We start from the raw sequence: 15,428 nt of genomic DNA on the forward strand, positions 1-15,428 counted from the left end.
AAGAACAAAAATGCCCTGGTGGTCCAATGGCTTCGTCCCCCCCCCTGAACAAAAACACCCTGGTGGTCCAGTAGGACTGCTGGCTTCAACCCCCCCACCCCCACCAAACAAAAACACCCTAGTGGTCCAGTGGGACCACTGGCTTCAACCCCCCCCCCCGAACTAAAATGCCCTGGGGTCCAGTGGGACTGCTGACTTCACATCCCTACCCCTGAACTAAAATGTCCCAGTGGGACCGCTGACTTCCACCCCTCCCTACCGAACAGAAACGACTTGTTGGTCCGGTGGGGCCGCTATCTATTTCCCCCCTCCCCGGGTAACCTGCCTCGCTCGTGCTCGTAGGAATGGGAGGAGTAACACTCCCTCCCTCCTCGGTCGCCTTCCAAAGATGGTGGTGTCCCGCCCTGCCCGGTGCATCCTGGGATGCGCCGGGCGGGGCTTTCTGGCTAAGCCTCGCCCAGCGCATCGGAGGGCGGGCGGGACGCTGTCTTTATGGGAAGGCTTCCGAAGAGAGGGCGGGAGTGCTAGTCCCGCCTTCCTCCCACCCCACCACCACGACGATGACGACGACGACGACGACGAGGAGGAGGTAGGCTGGGGGCGGGTGCGCGTTTGCGTGGCGGCAGGTATATAGCGGTCCCTGTAGAAGAGCACCAGGTTGTTTCTGTTCGGTGGGGAGAGAGGGGAAGCTAGCGGTCCCGCTCCCGCTCCCGCTCCCACGCGGCCACCAGGGCATTTTTATTCGCGCGGTGGGGAGAGGGGGAGGAGGAGGAACAGCCAGCCAGCCAGCGAGCGGTCCCACTGGATCACAAGGGCATCTTTGCTTTATGGGGATGATGGGGAAGCCTGGACCATAAGGGCATCTTTGTTAGGGGGGGGGGGGGGGGGGGGAACAAGCTGGCCCACTGCACCACAAAGGTTTTTGGGGTTGGGGCGTGGAGGTCCACGGGACCAGGGCTGATGGGGGGCCCAAATGCCCCCGCCTCCAAGGGGGGCCTGGCACTGGCACACAGTAGTAGGAGACACACAGACCCTGGCACCGGGCCCCCCTTGGATGCCAGGGAGGAACAGACACACTGATGCAGGAAGGTAAGGGCAAGGGTGGCTTGAGTGAGTGAATGAGCAAGTGCTGTCAGTAGCAGCAGTTGCATGTTTCCTGAGTAGGGGGATGGCGACTTGGCAGTCCTGGCCTGGCTCTGTCTCTCAGCGGCCCTGCACTGGACCTCCAGGTCTTGTGTTTTGGGGGTGGCGGGCTCAGGTTTGACAGGTCCGGGAGAAAATCCCAGACCTGGCAAACCTATTTTTGCTGTTTGACAGATCTGGACTATTGACAGCCCGGACCTGTTAAACAACTCGTGCGGGCAGATTTTGCCTTGGGCACATGCCCAGGCACAATCTTCCCGCAGAAGTAACCCTATGATCAGAGCTAATAGCGTATATAAACTTGCATGCCATTAGCTCTGATCATAGGGGTGATAAAGCCCCATGCTGTTCCAGCGCTATTTTTAGAGCGCTGTTTGGAACAGTGTGGGGCTTTCGATCATCTGCCCATCCATGTGGTAAGAACATAAGAATTGCTCTACTGGGTCAGACTTAAGGTCTATTTAGCCCAGTATCTTGTTTCTAACAGTGGCCACAGGCCCAAAAAGTAGCAAGATTCCTTCTTATGCCCAAGGATACGCAGCAGCTTTCTTACAGGCAGATGATTGAAAGCCCTGCGCTGTTCCAAACAGCGCTCTAAAAATAGCGTTGGAACAGCGCGGGGCTCTACTGCCTCAATGATCAGAGATAATAGCATGCAAATTTATGTGCGCTATTAGCTCTGATCATAGGGGTGCTTCTGCGGGAGGATTGTGCCAGACCTGTCAAACCTCTTCAATAGGTCTCCCTCATTCCTCCCTCCTAGCAAACCCTAATGTCAGCTCTTAGCTGGCGTAAGGGTTGCAGCAGTAACAGCGCCCTTATTTGGTGTGCTGCCTGCTAATTGTGAGGGGTGAATGCAGGAGACCCGCATTTGCAAGCAATTCAGAGCCGGCAAGCACGTTATTACACGTGCTCACCAGCTATGATCATGTGGCAGGCGCAAACACAGGTGCTAGTATGGCCCTGTGTTTGTTTCTGATCATTGTCCCATTAGAGCTGTCAAGTTCTACTCATTCCAGGAGGGAGACTTTTTGGCCATTTCTGGTTTCAAACATCCCAATGCAGTGTAGTATTTGTAGTCCATGATTCTATCTATTAAATTTAGTGCTACAGATCCTATATTGCACCAGGATGAGGATGGTAGAAACCCAGGATCAGCCAAAAAAAGCAGCTACATTAACTGTTTTTACCACTTGCTCCTACAGTGAGGTCTAGAACTACTATGTAATTAGTGTTTGTACTTTTTGAAAGTACACTGCTTAGACAGATTTCCTATTAGCGGTTTATCAAATTACTTAATAAAACTGAAACTTGAACTTGAAAGAATAAACAATTGATTCATATTTACTTGTTCCACTCCAGTCAGGATTTTATAGACTTCTACCACTTCTCCAAGCTGAAGAGCCCTAACATCTTTAGCCTTCCCTCCTAGGGGAGTCCTTCCGTCCCTTTAATCATTTTGGTTGCTCTTTTCTGTACCTTTTCCAGTTCCACTATATTGTTTTCGAGATGCGGGGACCAGAATTGCAACCAGTTCTCAAAGTGCAGTTTTACCATGCAGCATTGAATTCCCTAGGTCTCTCCTAATAGTTGCTAACATACTGTTTACTTTTTTGGCCACCAAGCAGAAGATTTCAGCATACTGTCCATGACAATATCTAAATCTTTTTCCTGGGTGGGGACTCCTAATGTGAAACCTATATCATGTAGCTATAATTTGTGATATTCTTCCCTATGTGCATTACTTTGCACTTGTCCACATTAAATTTCATCTGTCATTTGAATGCCCAGTCTCTCATTCTCCTCTTTCCAAGCGGTAGGTGTATCAAAGTCCCGTTGAAGCACCGACTGCTATTTCCAACTCGTTAAAAGTTACCCAAGTTGGACATAGCAAAGGATGCTGAAAACAAATGGGATGCAGATGAGCTGCACGCAAAAACAGCGAGCATCTCGGTAGGGGGAAGGCAGTCAGTCACCCAAGTATGCACAGAACAGACAATTGCTAAGCATAGCTGCTCTGCGCATGCTGCAGACATCTGTCATATAGTCCTACAAGCTGCATGTATAAAAGCAGTGTGTAGCTTGTAGCGAATGCCTAATCGGCATTACTGTCCAGCTACCGTGTACCCCGAGTGGTAATTTTGAATTTGGCGTGCGCCAAAAATACACGGTAAAAAAAATATTTTCTATTTTCTGTCGCGTGATGCTTACCCAGCGGTAAACAGCAGTGGGTGCGCACTGCATGCCTACTGCCTGGGTAGTGCGGGAGACCTTACTGCTAAGTCAGTGGGTGGCGTTAAGGTCTCAGGCCGAAAATGGACGTGCGCTGGTTTTTATTTTGCCGCATGTCGATTTTCCGGTCGCTTAAAAAGGGCACTTTTTCTAGGATGTGGTAAAAACTGGCCTGGCAAGTGCCCAAAAGACATTCTCGCACTGCCGCATGATATTTTTTGCTATGGTTTATAAGAGGGCCCTGTTTATTAAGGTGCACTAATGCTAGAGACACCCATAGGAATATATAGGTGTCTCTAGCATTAGCGCACGCTAAAAATGCTAGCATGCCTACAGCACAACTTAGTAAACAGGGCTCTTAGCATTCAATTATCGTTAGCTGCTACCATGACAGGAAAAGAGCCTGCAGAATCCCTTTGTGCATGTCTCGCTGAACTCCGTGCTTGCTTAACTGGCTTAAACCAGTGTAAAAACCACATTACTGGTTTGTTCATTTTTGTGCATCAGGGCCTAGGTGAGTTAACTTGCCCTTTCATGGACAGATTACAGGATGAAGATCTACATAGTAACATAGGTGCTCATTTTCAAAGCACATAGACTTACAAAGTTATGTGGAGGGGTATTTTCAATATGACATTTAAGTCAGACTTTGGACATGTTGCACTAAATGTCCAAAATCTGAATAGGAAATATGGCCATTTTTTAAAACTGCAAAGCTTCAATTTTTTCCCCCAAAATACCATTTATAACAAGGTATTGTGCTCTGTGCATTTATTTTTCAGGCCATTTTCAAAAAGAAAATACCATACAAGTGAAAAACAGAAAATCAAGCAATTGGGATGTAGGATGGGCCAGCATTTCAGCAGACTGGTCCTCCAGACATCCCAGGAGAACAATGGGGCACCCTAGGGTCACTTCTGTGTACTTCTTATAAATGCTCCCAGGTACACATCTCACCTGCTGAGACCTTCCAAACCCACTACCCCCAACTGTACACCATTACAGTAGCCTTTGTGGGTGAAGGGATCACCTATGTGTGGGTACAGTGGATTTCTGGTGAGTTTTGGAGGGCTCACAGTTTCCACCACAAGTGTAATGGGTAGGGGGAGGTATAGGCCTGAATCCACCTGGCTACAGTGCACTGCACCCACCACTATACTACTCCAGGGACCTGCATGCTGCTCTAATAGACCTGTGGGAGAGCATCAGTGACCACTGGGGGGTCATCTGGTTATTTAGGGCACCTTTTTGTGCCTTATTCATTCTGAAAACAGTTCTAGACGAAGACCTTTTAGTTTTAGTCCTGGACGTTTTGATTTTGTTCCATTATGGCTGTAAAACGAAGTGTTAGGCATGCCCTAATCCCGCCTTCAAAACACCCGCAACATCCCCCGTGTGATTTGGATGCATTGCAGACAATATGATAGATAAACGTCTGCAAAATAGGTTTCAAAAATACTGATTTGCATGTTTTGAGAAAAAATGCATCTAAATGGTGCTTTATGACACATTTTGGAAATGAGCCCCATTGTAACATACTTAACTTCGTTAATCTATTTACTTTGAAAATGAGCCTCTATATATTAAATGTTGACAGATAAAGACCTGCACCGTCCATCAAGTCTGCTCAACAAGGTGGCCAGAGTTGAATTTGGCACTCTGCACAGGTTCCACTTTTTCATGATTAAATACTAGAATATTTAGAGGCTCATTTTCAAAGCACATAGTAGCATAGAGGGGCATAATTGAACGGCGCCGGCCAAATAGCTGGCCGGCCATCTTCTGGACTGGCACCATAAGTGGGCGGAGCCAACTGTATTTTCAAAAAAGATGGCTGGCCATCTTTTTCTTCGCAAATATGGTTGGGCCCGGCCAAATGTCAGAGTTCGCCGGGTTTGAGATGGCCGGCATCGGTTTTTGGCGATCTCAAACCCGGCGAAATCCAAGGCATTTGGTCGTGGGAGGAGCCAGCATTTGTAGTGCACTGGCCCCCCTCACAAGCCAGGACACCAACCGGGCACCCTAGGGGGCACTTCTAAAAATTAAAAAAATAAATAAAAATAGCTCCCAAGTGCATAGCTCCCTTCCCTTGGTTGTTTAGCCCCCCAAAACTCACTCCCCACAACTCTGCACCATTACCATAGCCCTAAGGGGTAAAGGGGGGCACCTACATGTGGGTACAGTGGGTTTGGGGGGGGGGGGGGTTGGAGGGTTCCCATTTACCATCACAAGTGTAACAGGTAGGGGGGATGGGCCTGGGTCCACCTGTCTGAAGTGCACTGCACCCACTAAAAACTGCTCCAGGGACTTGCATACTGCTATCAGGGAGCTGGGTATGACATTTGAGGCTGGCAAAAAAGTTCTTTTTTTTGTTTGGGTGGGAAGGGGTTGGTGACCACTGGCGAAATGCTTGTCAAGCCTGGCTTTTTTTTTTTCCATTATCAGGCGAAGCCAGCCATCTCGTGAGCATGCCCCCGTCCCGTCCCGCCCCGCCTTCACTACCCTACTGACACGCCCCCTTGATGTTTTGCTGGCTCCGCGACGGAAAGCAGTTGAACCCTGCCAAAATCGGCTTTCGATTATACTGATTTGGCCGGGTTCAGGAGATCGCCGGCCATCTCCCGATTTGTGTTGGAAGATGGCCGGCGATCAATTTCGAAAATGTGCTGGATAGTAACATAGTAGATGACGGCAGATAAAGACCTGTACGGTCTATCCTGTCTGCCCAACAAGATAAACTCATGGTATGAGCTACTTTATATGTATACCTGACCTTGATTTGTCCTTGTCATAGGCTTACAAAGTTACATGTGCTTTGAAAATGAGCACCTTGATCTCTGTCTCTCTGCCAATTTTGGGACACAGATCATAGGAATCTGCCCGGCACCGGTCATACTTCCCAACTAGAGTTGCTGTCGAAGCCCACTCCACTCCAGCCTTGATGCTGATCTGTCCTTGCTATTTATAGGACCCAGACCTTCTGTTTGCCTGGCATTGGTCATATTTCCCATACTAAGCGTCCTAATAACTTACTGCCTGTTTTAATGCACAGCGCTTGTTGCAGGAAGGATCTGTGCGTTAAAACAGGCAGCAATAGAAGCGCAAAGGTCAGGCCTACACATGTGGAACCACTGTTCTTGGGTGGGGTTAGTGGGAGGAGGGATTGGGGGAGCGTGTTGTGGGGAGGTAGGAGGTATAAGGAGGAATGTGAGGTCACGGAGGTATAATGGTCTTTTTGGAGGTAGTTGTTGTTATGTTGGGATGCAAGAGTATATTGTTCACTATTGAGAAGCTTTTAAATAAGACTGTTTCTAGTTAAACATACAGAATATACCACAAAGGGACAGAAGCTTTACGTAGTAGGAGACTGAGGAAGGATTAAAGTTCCTTAAATAAGTTCACTGTGGCTGGGAATTGATGAGGGTCTGTGTTTAATGTTATACATAGAATAGAGGTGCGGGGTGGGGATAAACTGCGTAAAAAAAGAATGACGAAGGAATGTAATAGCTTGCCCACACTACATACTTTTTGTTATTTGAATCTGTATACAATTCTAGTATGGAAGTGTCTCTGTTGTATTGACCTGAATAAAAAAAAACAGACTGCAAGTTACTAGGACCTCAGGAGTCTTTCCTGCTGGAAACCCCACTCTTTCTTGTTAGATCTGTACAGGACACTGCAGGGTAGGATTAACACTTTGGAGAACCCCAGGCAAGCAAGTGAATTGGGCTCCCATCATAATATAAATACTTTGTGAAACTCCCACAATCAGTAACCCTATGTTGTTCTGACTACAGAGCAGGGCATAGCAGGATTGACTTTTGGTGTGGCCTGAAGTTAACATAGGTGGGCACTAGACCTTTTCACTGGCCCATACCACTGCTGCTGACTGGGTGGGCCTAACTCCAAAGTGGCCCACTCTGACCCATCTGTAGCTACACTGCTGCTAGGGGAAGAACTGGCAGAGGAGGAATCAGAAGGTAACAAGTGTTGCTGTGCCTGCTGATGGGAGAGGATTCTCTGGGGGTGAGGCAAATAGGGAGATCTCTGCAGACAGCAGAAGGTTTGATTTCCCCACCACCACCTCACACCCAACAGTTGACTAACCAGAGCAAAGATTGCCTTGGAATTCATTGAATTAGCACATCTAAGAGTGCCCTTCCTAAATGGGCATAAGGCATGTGCCTAGTTTGCCTGTACCTTAATTCTGCCCTGGGACGTGGTGACATTTCCTAGGAAACCCGGTCTGGCAAAAGATCATCTTTGATGTTAGGTAAAAACATTGCTTTTCACCAGGCCTTTGATTTTAACTTAATGTTCTTTCTTTGTCTTTTTAAATTGTATTTATGCCATTGTCAGCTGTATTTATAAATGTTTTGTGGGATTTATATTGTTCTTAAACCGTTTGCTATTGTTTATGACTCAGAATCATAGAACATGATGGCAGACAAAGACCATACCACCCATTCACACCATCTGCTCAGGCCTGAGACTCTGCTTCTCTGTCAGAGATCCTTGGTGCTTATCCGTGGCTGGGTATTGGAGAGAGAGAGAGAGCTGCTGAAGAGGCTAAGGGCTGACTCTGCTTCTCAGAGACACATTCAGTGGCTGGATTGTTTCTGGGACAAGAGACAGAGACTGCAGACAGTAGACTTCACTTCCACCTTCGGTATGTCACCCTCTGTGCTCAGATTTGGGAAGCTCTTCTGAGGAAGGACACTGTAAGCATGAGAATATAAAGGGCCATGCACATGGAATGGTGTGTATAAGAAAGGATGTTTGCTCGTGTGTATGGAAGGTCTCTGTGTCTGGGCAGAGTTCCAGTGCTAGCTGGGTCCAGAAGAAAGTGGACTTTTTTGTAGTTTGTATTATGTCTTGTCTGGGTTGGGCACCTCTGTCTCAGCTTCCACCGTCAGTCAGCCTGGATCTCTCTTTTTCTGTAAGTCTGCATGGAATAGCTTCTTTTGAAAATTTTCTGGCTTCCATTCTTTTTGCATTTAGTTTCCACTGCTCATGAGTTTCTCTTTCATAAAACAGATATTTAGGTGTTCTTTTACTAAGCTGTGTTAGGCGCTAACGTGCTTAACGCAGGAAAAATGACAACACAGGATTCGCTGCAGTGTTCTGTGTTAGTCTTGCTATTTGCACGTGCTAAGTACATGACGTTTATTAATTTTTTTGGAGGGTTTATTGATGCACTAATCAGCTAGTGTGCTGATATTAGCGCTGTTTATAGGAGCCCTTAGCAGTGGCGTAGCTGCAGGAGCCCACCCAGTTTTGCTTTAGGCCACCCAGTGGCAGCACCCATCATTAGTGTAGCTGGCGGAGATCCCTGGGCTCCGCCAGCTATTAGTCCTCTAACATATAGTAAATAAAATGATGGCAGATAGACCTGTATGGCCCATCCAGTCTGCCCAACAAGATAAACTTATTTTCCATATCATCAAGCTGATCAATCCATAGACTGGTGGGTTGTGTCCATCTACCAGCAGGTGGAGATAGAGAGCAAACTTTTGCCTCCCTATATGTGGTCATGTGCTGCCGGAAACTCCTCAGTATGTTCTCTATCTCAGCAGGTGGTGGTCACACACAGCAGCAGCTCTGGCTAGGCCTCCAAGCCTAATTTTTAGGTTTTGTTGAGTGCCTGGGGTTGAGGGCTCTTCTTGAGCAAGTGCAAACCTGGTGGCGCCAGGTCCCTCCTTTTCTCCCCCCTCCCGCTGGCTCCGTTTAAAAAAAAAAAAAAAAAAAATTTGAACATCCTTAAAGGCGTTTATTTCGACGTTTATTTAAACGTTTATTGCAGCTACTCACTGGGACACCAGGTCGTTACAGCTCGGAGCGGACAGCAGGTAATTTTTACCTTTTATAGCGGGCAGGGGGTTCCCCGATTGGTCTCCACGTGGCCCATGGCGTTGGAGGGCGAGGGCGCAAAGAGGCGCTCCCCGGATCGCGTGTGCGCTTCCAGAGGGGATGCGGGGGTCTTAAAGTCTGATTCGCCCTTGTTGGGTGACAGTTTCGTGACCGATGAGTGTCCCGGTCCTTCCTCCGGCGTGGCGGTTTTTCCCGCCATAAACGCCCATCCCCCGCGGCTCGCCTCCGCCATATTGGTCGGCCACGCGGCTCGGACGGCTTCTTCTTGGGCCGCCCTTGAGGTGGGAGACATTGATGCCATGAACGCCCTTAATTTGGGCGACGGCACAGAAGCGGCTAAAGTTAAGCGCCGTTCTTCCCGCGCGGCTCCTTCGCGGAGTGTCGCGCCGGACGCCATCTTGGATGCGCAGCATGTCTCTCCCCCGCTCTTGCGAGCGCCGGTTGAGGGTGCGTCTAGGGCTGTAGCCCAGGCTGCGGAAGTGCACAGTCTGGGGGGTTTCTCCCCCGAGTTTGTTTTGCTGCTGCATCAGGCCTTCCTTTTGCAAAACGCTGCCCCTGCTCCCTCGTCTGGTAAAGAGGTTGAGGCCCCCGGAGGTAAACGCCCTCAGGTTGATTCCCAGGCCTTGGAGGACTTTGTCTCCTCCGATGTAGATGAGGGCAGCGTATCTGAGTTCTCCCAACGGTCCTTTGCGGATTCCTTGGAGGAGACGGATCCCCGCTCGGATGGAGCGGATGACCCCTCTGCAGCGCGGCTCTTTAGCTCAGAGGATTTGCCCAACCTGTTAGTGCAGGCCATGGGCATTTTGAAGATTTCCTCTCCGGAGGACGTCTCTCCCTCAGCCCCTGTTGGCTCTGCCATTATGCTGGGGACGAAGCGCCCGCCTAGAACCTTCCACGTGCATGATGCCATGCACACCTTAATTTCGGCTCATGGGATGTCCCGGAAGCGAGCCTTAAGTGGCTAGGGCTATGTCCCGCCTCTATCCTTTGCCTGAAAGTGAACGTGAGGCCTATCTGTGGCCTACCGTGGATTCTTTAATCACTGCGGTGACTAAGAAAACGGCGTTGCCGGTGGAAGGTGGCACGGCCCTAAAGGACGCCCAAGACAGAAGATTGGAGGCGGCCTTAAGGTCGTCCTTTGAGGCGGCTGCTTTAAGTTTGCAGGCCTCAGTTTGCGGCTCCTATGTGGCCAGGGCGTGCCTGACTTTGGTGCAGCGGGCTTCCCCCTCGGATCATTCCTTGAGGGCTGATTGGCCGGCCCTGGAATCGGGCTTGGCCTATTTGGCAGACTTGCTGTATGATGTCTTGAGGGCCTCAGCTAAAGGCATGGCTCAGACAATCTCTGCGCGGCGGTGGCTTTGGCTGAAGCATTGGTCTGCTGACCACGCCTCTAAATCCCGCCTAGCGAAATTGCCTTTTAAAGGCAAGCTGCTCTTTGGGGTCGAGCTGGACAAAATCGTGACCGATCTCGGCACGTCTAAGGGCAAGAGGTTACCATAGGTCAGGGCTCGGGCTAGTACTCGTCCTGGTACCTCCAGAGGACGGTTTCAGGAAGCCCGTCGGTACCGCCCGGGCAGGTCGGGCTCTTCTGCCTCCTCTTCCTTCAAGAGGAACTTCTCCCCCAAGCAGCATTCCTTTCGCAGAGACCGCCGTCCCGGAGGTGCTCCCTCCGGTCCTCCCCCAGGGTCTCGTACCCAATGACGGGTCTTGGTCCACACCCCAGTGCAGATTGGAGGACGGCTGTCCTCGTTTCTGGGCGAGTGGACCACAATAACTTCAGACGCTTGGGTGCTGGAAGTCATCAAAGACGGCTACAAGCTAGAGTTCTGCCGACCCTTAAGAGACGGGTTTGTACTCTCTCCCTGCAAGTCTCCGGTCAAAGCTGTGGCAGTGCAGCAGACCTTGGGCAATCTGATCCGCCTGGGTGCGGTCGTTCCGGTGCCAGAAAATCAGCTTGGCAAGGGACGTTACTCCATTTACTTTGTGGTACCAAAGAAAGGAGGTTCTGTACGGCCTATCCTCGACCTCAAAGGGGTCAATCGGGCCTTGAAAGTTCGGCACTTTCGCAGGGAGACTCTCCGCTCTGTTATAGCGGCAGTGAAGGCAGGGGAGTACCTGGCATCCTTGGACATCAAGGAAGCGTACTTGCATATTCCCATCTGGCCTCCCCATCAACGCTTTCTGCGTTTTGAAGTCCTGGGCCGACACTTCCAGTTCAGAGCCCTCCTGTTCGGGTTGGCTACTGCTCCGCGGACCTTCTCCAAAGTCATGGTGGTCATTGCGGCCTTCCTGAGGAAGGAAGGAGTACAAGTCCATCCTTATCTGGACGACTGGTTGATCCGAGCCCCGTCTTATGCAGAGTGCGGCAAAGCTGTGAACCGGGTGGTTGCTCTTTTGGGCTCCCTGGGGTGGATCATCAACTGGGAGAAAAGCCAGCTGCGCCCGACTCAGTCCCTGGAGTATCTGGGAGTTCGATTCGACACCCAAGTGGGCAGAGTGTTCCTGCCAGACAATCGGATTGTCAAACTTCAGGCTCAGGTGGACCAGTTCCTAGTAGCCTCTCCTCTTCGGGCTTGGGACTATGTGCAGCTGTTGGGCTCTATGACGGCCACGATGGAAGTAGTGCCCTGGGCCAGGGCTCATATGAGACCACTACAACACTCTCTGCTGCAGCGCTGGACTCCGAAGTCGGAGGATTATGCTGTGCGCCTTCCCTTGGACCCAGCAGTGCGCAAGGCGCTGAGCTGGTGGATGCAGACAGACAAGTTGTCCGCAGGAATGCCTCTGGTGACCCCGGAGTGGATTGTTGTCACGACGGACGCCTCTTTGTCGGGCTGGGGAGCCCACTGCTTGGGAAGGACAGCGCAGGGGCTCTGGTCTCCTGCAGAGGCAAAGTGGTCTATCAACCTCCTGGAACTCAGAGCCATTCGGTTGGCGCTTTTGGAGTTCATCCCGGTACTGGCGTTGAAGCCAGTACGGGTCCTGTCGGACAATGCCACGGCTGTGGCCTATGTCAACCGCCAGGGAGGTACCAAGAGCACCCCTCTAGCCAAGGAGGCTATGAGTCTATGCCAGTGGGCGGAAGCGAACCTGGAGCAGCTGTCAGCGGCCCACATTGCCGGAGTCATGAATGTCAAGGCGGACTTTCTCAGTCGCCATACCTTGGAGCCCGGAGAGTGGCAGCTATCTGCTCAGGCGTTCTTGGACATCACGAAGCGCTGGGGCCAGCCGAGCCTAGATCTGATGGCGTCATCGGCCAATTGCCAAGTGCCGCGCTTTTTCAGCAGAGGACGGGACCTTCGATCCCTGGGAGTAGATGCTCTTCTCCAACAGTGGCCGACACAAGAGCTTCTCTATGTGTTCCCGCCCTGGCCCATGCTGGGCAGGGTGCTAGACCGGGTGGCAAAGCATCCAGGCCGGATAATCCTGGTGGGTCCGGATTGGCCCAGACGTCCCTGGTATGCGGACTTGATCAGGCTCTCAGTCGACGATCCTCTGCGGCTGCCAGTGGAGCAGGGCCTGTTGCATCAGGGTCCCGTGGTGATGGAGGATCCCTCCCCCTTTGGTCTTACGGCCTGGCTATTGAGCGGCAGAGTCTGAGGAAGAAGGGCTTCTCAGACAAGGTCATCGCCACTATGTTGAGAGCGAGGAAGCGCTCTACTTCTACTGCTTACGCCAGGGTTTGGCGTACCTTTGCAGCGTGGTGTGAAGCAGGCTCATTTTCTCCATTCACTGCTCCAATTTCTTCAGTGTTGGCATTCCTGCAAGAAGGTCTGGAGAAAGGCCTGTCGCTCAGTTCCCTTAAAGTCCAGGTAGCGGCCCTGGCTTGCTTCAGGGGCCGCCTGAAGGGTGCTTCCCTGGCTTCGCAGCCAGATGTGGTGCGTTTTCTCAAGGGAGTTAATCACCTGCGCCCTCCTCTGCACTCGGTGGTGCCTGCGTGGAATCTCAATCTGGTGCTAAGAGCGTTACAGAAGCCGCCTTTGAACCCTTGTCGAGGGCATCTCTGAAAGACCTGACGTTGAAAGCAGTCTTTTTGGTGGCTATCACTTCAGCCAGAAGAGTTTCCGAGCTCCAGGCGCTCTCATGTTGAGAGCCTTTTTCTGCAGTTCACTGAGGCAGGAGTGACTATTCGCACAGTGCCTTCCTTCCTGCCCAAGATTGTCTCTCGCTTCCATGTGAATCAGCAGCTCTGTCTCCCTTCCTTTCGTAGGGAGGACTACCCAGAGGAATACTCTGCTCTTAAATATCTGGATGTGAGACGAGTCATCATCAGATACTTGGAAGTGACCAATGATTTCCGGAAATCGGATCATCTGTTTGTCCTGTTTGCAGGTCCTCGTAGGGGTCTGCAGGCTGCTAAGCCTACAGTGGCAAGATGGGTCAAGGAAGCCATTGCAGCGAGCGGCTTATGTGGCCGCGGGGAAGGTGCCGCCTATCCAGCTGAAGGCTCACTCCACAAGAGCTCAGGCGGCCTCGATGGCAGAGGCCGGTTCCGTCTCCTTGGAAGAGATATGCAAGGCGGCAACTTGGGCTTCGGCCCATACATTCTTCAAGCATTACCGCTTGACTGTGGCTGCTCGGGCGGAGGCCCGGTTTGGAGCTTCAGTGTTGCGGTCAGGGATTTCTATGTCCCGCCCTGGGTGAGTACTGCTTCGGTACATCCCACCAGTCTATGGATTGATCAGCTTGATGATATGGAAGGTAAAATTATGTATCATACCTGATAATTTTCTTTCCATTAATCATAGCTGATCAATCCATAGTCCCTCCCAGATATCTGTACTGTTTATGTTCTGGTTGCATTTCAGATTCAAGTTTAGTCTTCAGTTCCTGTTCAGGAAGACTTCGTGTTCAAGTTATTTTTTCACTTGGATTCTTCAAGAGTTGAGACGAGTTTGTGTTACAGTGAGCTGCTGCATTCCTCTCCCCTCCGTTTTACGGGGCTGGATTGAGACTTAAATTCTGCCGGCACTCCCTCCCGCTTCGTGCGGCTGTAGGGCAGCTTTGTACCCCTCCCGCTTCGGCGGTGTTAGGGTCAGTCAGCTCCTCCCGCGGTTGCGGTTGCAGGATAAGCCAGATCCCCCCGCATCGGCGGGTGTGGTGTCCCTCCCCCGCTCCGCGGGGATGAGCTGGACGGATTCCCCTCCCCCACTTGTGTGGGGATGAGCTGGGTTAATTCCCCTCCCCCGTTTCGGCGGGTGGTGAGCTGGGCAGAGTGTCCCTTTGTGGGTGTAATTCTCTAAGTGCTGAGTCCTGCGGATGGAGCTTTGATATCGACATACTGAGGAGTTTCCGGCAGCACATGACCACATATAGGGAGGCAAAAGTTTGCTCTCTATCTCCACCTGCTGGTAGATGGACACAACCCACCAGTCTATGGATTGATCAGCTATGATTAATGGAAAGAAAATTATCAGGTATGATTATACATAATTTTACCTTTTGCCTTTGTAAAACTTCAAGTTTAGATGCTGCAGATTTGATTCATGGTCATGTGTTGTTTATATATATATATATATATATATATATATGTATATATATAGATTTCCCCTAGCTATCAATTGTGAGCTGGGTTAATTCCCCTCCCCCGTTTCGGCGGTGGTGAGCTGGGCAGAGTGTCCCTTTGTGGGTGTAATTCTCTAAGTGCTGAGTCCTGCGGATGGAGCTTTGATATCGACATACTGGGGAGTTTCCGGCAGCACATGACCACATATAGGGAGTCAAAAGTTTGCTCTCTATCTCCACCTGCTGGTAGATGGACACAACCCACCAGTCTATGGATTGATCAGCTATGATTAATGGAAAGAAAATTATCAGGTATGATACATAATTTTACCTTACATGGTATGTGATACTTTATATGATTTGTCCTTGCCTTTCTCAGGGCACAGACGGTAGAAGTCTGCCCAGTACTGTTCTTGTACTAAGTTCTGAAGCTAACGTCGAAGCCCCCTAAAATTTACACTCCAGCTCATCCCTATCTATTCAGTCACGATCAGGGCGCAGACCGCTCCCGTTTTGTTTCCAATTACCGGCGTCGCCACCCAATCTCCGCTCAGATTCCACGGAACCATTCCTTCTAAACAGGATTCCTTTGTGTTTATCCCACGCATGTTTGAATTCCATTACCGTTTTCATCTCCACCACCTCCCGCAGGAGGGCATTCCACATATCCACCACCC

The sequence above is a fragment of the Microcaecilia unicolor genome, chromosome 12 (genome assembly GCF_901765095.1).
Source record: "Microcaecilia unicolor chromosome 12, aMicUni1.1, whole genome shotgun sequence".
In the NCBI taxonomy this organism is placed as follows: domain Eukaryota; kingdom Metazoa; phylum Chordata; class Amphibia; order Gymnophiona; family Siphonopidae; genus Microcaecilia; species Microcaecilia unicolor.